Raw genomic sequence first — 6,000 nt, 5'->3', positions numbered from 1 at the left:
CAGAGTGACCTCTCGACTCCATTTGAAACCTCTCAGCCACTGAAACTATTTCGTCTCATTTTGCATCCCCCTTTTGGTCAAGAAGATATTCTCAGTCCCACGATGCCAAGTCCACCTTCATCCCCAGGAGTCACATTCTGCATTGCCAGGGAGATTTACACCCCTGGGAGTCGGGTCTCTGGTGGGCACTTTTACACACAATATAGACAACCCTTTTTAGGTTCTAATGAATTGAAATAGCTAGCAGTAAATACCTGAAACTGTCAAACTACAACCCCGAACCCGTGAATGTTGAAGACGATTATGTGAAAATGTAGCTTATAAGGGATGACAATGTGGTTGGGAAAACCATATGGACCCCACTACCCTTTGTTTTGTTTACGGGTGGATGAGAAGAAAAATGGGGGAAGAAAAAAAAAAAAAAAAAGACACCAGTCATTGGAATAAAAGCCCACCCTCCTCCAGTATGACTTCATCTTAACTAAACTGATTAAATCAGCAACAATTCCTTTTCCAAATACAATCTAATTCCAAGGTACTAGGGAAGAGAGCATCAGCATGTCTTTTTGGAAAACACAATACAACCCATTGCACCTCCTGCCTGTACTCCTTCTGGATACTTTTTCATGCCTGGGTGTTCAAGTTGCTATTTTTATCTCTTCTTCTAGTTAAGTGTTTCTTCCTCTGTGGCCCAGGGTTGAAATCTGTACTCTGTTACTTGTCTACTCACATTCTGGGAGGATGGTTCCCACCATATTTAGGAATTTGGTTTCTAAATCTTTATCTCAAGGCCTACTTTCTCAGCTGTGCTCCAATTTGACATCTGCTACTGCCTGAGTGACATGGGCATGTCCATATACTGCCACCATCGGAGTTAGACATGGCACAAATTGAACTCCTCACCTTTTAAACTGTCACCGTGTCATTTTTCCAACCATCATTAAAATTACTATCATCCCCAGACTTGGAAAGCAGGATGTATTTTTGTCTCCTCTACTTTATTACCCCACTCAGACAGATCAAGTCTACATGAGTCACATGTTCCCCCAAATCAAGCTTTTCCTTTGCCTCTCGTCACCCATGTATATGCCAAGCAGAGAAATAGAAACGACATATTTGGAGCTAGATAATAGAGCTAACTTACAGGAAGGAATAAAACGTGTTTCAGAAAACCTTCCTTCAAAGTTGTTTCTGGGAACCAACTGTTCTTTCCCTAACTCTGAATTAAATTGATTCAGGTAGGAGGAACTGAAGGTTAGAATGCATATTCTCCTACCCAGTCATTATGGTCTTTTAGTTTCATTTAGCTGTGTTTTGTATTTTATCCCACTTTCAATAATAAGGTGGATAGATCCAGCCACGAGGTCTTACAGGTAAAAACATTAAGAAGAGACAAAATACATTTTTTGAACTTAGATCTGTTTTTCCTTCTTGTTCTTTTTTTGTTTCATATTGCATGGTTCATCATTTTATATTTACAAGTGAGTTAACTTTTTGGTTTTATTTATTATAAATATTTATCTTCATATCTTCACAGTTGATTATTAAGGGGAATATTCCTTTGATCCAAATCATCATGATTCTTAAACATCAGATACCACTCCAATAAAGACACCTCTAATCATCTGATTACGACAACTAGAGAAAAGCACAGTCTAGAAGAGAAGCAGCTGCTTTAGAACACACTGCAGGACCTCAGAGCTTCCCTGTGCTTCAGGTTCTTACTTCTAACTGCCCACTGGACATTTTCTTTTGCAATACTCAAACTGTTCATTTTCCTCAAACCCCTTCTTGATTTCCTGTTTTCTATTTACTCAATTATGAAAGTGTGAGCACACTTTCAACTTCTTTTCTCTCAACCCAATGACTTAATTCCCGTATACTTTCTTTCCAAAATACCACTTGCATTCATTTACTTTTTCCAATTCCTTTGTCACTATCACAGATATGTTCTGGTCTCATGGTCTTCTCTTGATTAATGCAGTAGACATCTCATGGACTCCTTGCTTCCAGTTTCTTCTCTTGCATAATAACTCTCCATACTACTAACAGATTTGTCTTTCTAAAGGGATATCAGATTATGTCATTCCCTGCTCAAAAATACTTTGATGTCTCATTGCCAATATAATAAATTTCAAATTTCATAGAATGATATTCGCTACTATGTTCTGAAATCAACTATCAGTTAAAGTGTTGTACTGTAGTCAATATAATTTTCATTTTGCAATCAAGATTCTATAATAATGTAGTTGCTTTGCACCATTTGTCATGTACTTCTCACTGTAGGTTCTACTCATTTTTCCCTTTGGCTATACTAGTTCTTTCCCAAACATGCCTTATACTTCCCTGCCTCCATAGCTTTGTTACATCTGTCCATTTCATTTGGAATGCTCTTTCACTCCTGTGTCCTGTATCAGAAATTCTATTTATTCTTCCCAGCACAACTCAAATGTTAACTCCTCTTTGATTCTCCCAGTTGGAATTCAACTCTTTTTCTTTCTGTGTTCCTTCAGTATTTCTTTTTTCCCTGTTACAGCAAATACATTTAGTAATTATTTAAATGCCTGCTGATGTCTATCCTATTATACAGATATAAGCTTCTTAGGGTTAGCCATGGTTTGCTTTATCTATCTCCCTCTGCCTTAATCCCTTGTTTGCCTGGATAAGTCTTACTCGTCTCAAAGATCTTAGCCTAAACATCACTTCCCACTCAGAAGACATTCCTGAGCCCCAAGAATATGTTGGACTTTCTAAAAACGTTATAGCAATATAATATAATATATTAACTTCTCCTTAATGCATATAATATACAATTAATTACAGTCTTTGTTGCCAGAGTGTAAGCTGTCTACTACACCACTGTATTCCCTGAAATTGGCCCAATGTTTGGCACATGATAGGAACTCAATAAATAATTATTGATTGAATGAATGAAACAGAATCAGTTTTGTTTACTTTACAGTAGAACTAAGCCTTATATATTTGACAGATTTAGCATCTGACAAATGCAATGTAGTATAATTGATTGAGTTGAATACTCTTGAGAAGTCACATATAGACTAAACACTCAATAAATATTTGTTGGTTCAGTGAGGGAGTGAATGAATGAATGCAGCCAGCCATGTGATGTGGCTGAAAGAATACTGGACAGAGAATTAGAAAGTCTTAGAATGGTTGTACCATTCTTTTATTGCATGACTGAGCAACTTACCCAGCCAGTCTTCATCTGAATAAAAAATCCTGTGCTATCGGTTGGTAAAAGATGTAATAAAACACAAATATAAGGAGATTTCATGATGTTTCAGCTCCTAGATGAAGGGAAATGAATATGGAAATTGGCTCCATAGACTGCTCCATTCTTCCATGGGGGAATTTTTTCTAGCCCTGTTATAAAAACGATGGTTGATCTTATTTTCTTTTAAGGACAAACCACTGACAAGATCTGCTTCCTTCTACACAAATATGAGGGCCCTAGGTCTTTTACCACTAGCATCTCCATCCCTCAATATTGAAGCTTTCAAACTAGTTTTACATGGAGGTTTTTTACCTCATACGAGAGCTACTGTGAAGTTGCTTTAGATGTTTCTTAACCTAAGAGTCCATGTACGATATTCGAGGGTTTATGAACTCCCTGAAACTCTCAGGCAAAATGCTGTGTATATTGCAAGTATTTTTCTGGTGGTGGTGGGGATTAGCACAATTTTAAAAAACAAGTTCTCAAATGTGTCAAAAGGCTAAGAATCATTGATATATAATAAGACATGAAAAATGTCCAAAGACTTAAAGAAAAGCAAACATTGGAAGGGTGAGCTTAAAAATAGGAACAAATATAAAATCAGAGCTCTTGCAGAGACATAGAAGGAGAGGATAGAAAATTCAGAATTGTACTCAGACCATCTTGACTCTTCATTTATACCATCTTCTAAAACTCTCTGTGAGTTGGTTTCCTATCGCAAATTACAAAGGTGGCCTTTTAGAAGCAAGTTCGCTGAAAATAACAAAAGCCTGATAGTTATCTGGATGAAAGAAGTAGAGGAAATTGTAAAGAAATTAAGAAGAAAACTATTGATTTTCTAAGCTATAGCTGACCATGACTCTTTTAAACACTGACTTCACAGAGCCATGGGGACTTCTAGTCGTTCCACAGAAAGTCTTGCAAAGCTGCTGCTGCTGAATTGTGAGGAACAGGAAGGACTCCAAGACCAGTAGCTAAGTGTGGCAGAGATGTTTAGTGCTCACTGAATACCTGAGTGCTTCCCGTGTTTCCCAGCCCCTCCATGGCAGTTGTGTACTGCCATATGACTAGAACCTTCCAATGGGCTGTGAGTAGAAGTTTTGTGTGTCATTTCTAGGTCAAAGCATTTAAGTACATTCTTCTGGCTCTCTGTTCCTTTGTTGTGGTGACTGGGGAGGATACATTTCATTTGGTGCTGCAGTGGAGCCTCCCTCAAACTAGGACCCCAAGGGACTGAGTGGAGCAGAGCTCCCACCCCTCCTGTTGTATATGTACTATAAAACAGGAAGTAAATCTTTGTTGATTCGCTTAGATTTCAGAGCTAATTTGTTTTTGTAGCATTACCCAGCACAACACAACTAATACAGAAAATGGTACTTGGAGTGAAGTTTTATGATAACAAAACCTTAAAATGTACAGCATTGTCTTAGCAAGTGGATGTTGCTTAGCAAGGAATATGTTGAAGCTGAAAAGATGGTGATCCATATCAGGTAATGGCAATGGCAAACATTTTTAAAACAGTCATTATGGTAACTTGGTAACTTGGAATGAAAAACATGTGTCTAAAGGAACTGTAGCTCCAAGGAAAAAGGCTGGAAAATAGAATATTTTTACTGTATTGTTTCTCAATAGTTGGGGTCAAATAAAAAAGAGAGAGATATTTAAATTGAGAGGAAGTGCTTTGGGAAGGATTGGAGGAGCCAAAAAAAAAAAAAAAAAAAAGGAAAGGGATGCCGCTAAGATTAGTACGTTCAAAATCTTCTATCCCTAAGGGTAGAAGAATTAAAAGGAAAAATGTTGCTACCCAGACCAAATAATTTTCCTGCCTGAGAATGATGAAGAACCTGCTATTGTCTTTGCTCTTGGAACTATTGACACCTCCCCTTTCTAGGAAATTAGGTGTCCGTGTTCCAGTAAGTGCTGAACAATCAGGAAAGCCTGACATTACCGGCTTTTGTTTCTGCTGCTGCTAGAGAGAAAGCCCAAGAAAGCTGGGCTCCTGAGGTTACTAGAATGCCCACTGCCTCTGCCACTGTTTGAACCCCTTATTCCTGCTCCAGAACCCAGGTATCAGTATTTGCCTTCTGCTGCCATCAGTAAACACCAGAAGGATATAAAAAGTGACTTCTCCCTTCTTCATAACTTCCAATACACCACCATGTATCACTGGCATAACCAAACCAGAATCCACCTATCAAGAGAGTCTGGAAAATAGTTTGCCTGCTTATGGTCCCTTTGATACTGGGACAGTGAACACAGAAGGGTAGAAATGGAGAGGAGAGTCAAGAGACAAATAATTGGCACAGTTGCTGTTGGTTGCATTTGACAGGTATTAAGAGAAAGAAACAAGCTCAAAAAAAATATTAGTTGGTTTGCCTGTAGTTATAAAAGTGAATAGAGACAAAACTGCAATGAAATACCACTTCATACCCACTAAGATGGCCAGAATAAAAAAAGACATAGTAATAAGTGTTGGTGAGGAGGTGGAGAAATTCAACCCTCATACATTGCTGATAGGAGTGCAAAGTTGTATAGGCATTGTGGAAAACATTTTTATGGCTCCTCAAAAATTTAAACATCGAGTTACCATATGACCCCGAATTTCCACTCCAAGGTTTATATCCAAGAAAATTAAAAACACACGTCTATAAAAACGTGTACATGTATAGCAGCATTATTTATACTAGCCAAAAGGTAGAAACAAACCAAATGCTGATCAACTGATGAATGGGTAAACAAAATGTGGTACATACATACAATGAAAT

Source organism: Choloepus didactylus, chromosome 8 (genome assembly GCF_015220235.1).
Source record: "Choloepus didactylus isolate mChoDid1 chromosome 8, mChoDid1.pri, whole genome shotgun sequence".
NCBI lineage: Eukaryota > Metazoa > Chordata > Mammalia > Pilosa > Megalonychidae > Choloepus > Choloepus didactylus.
The sequence above is the reverse complement of the archived record's forward strand: the minus strand, read 5'-3'. Positions refer to the sequence as shown.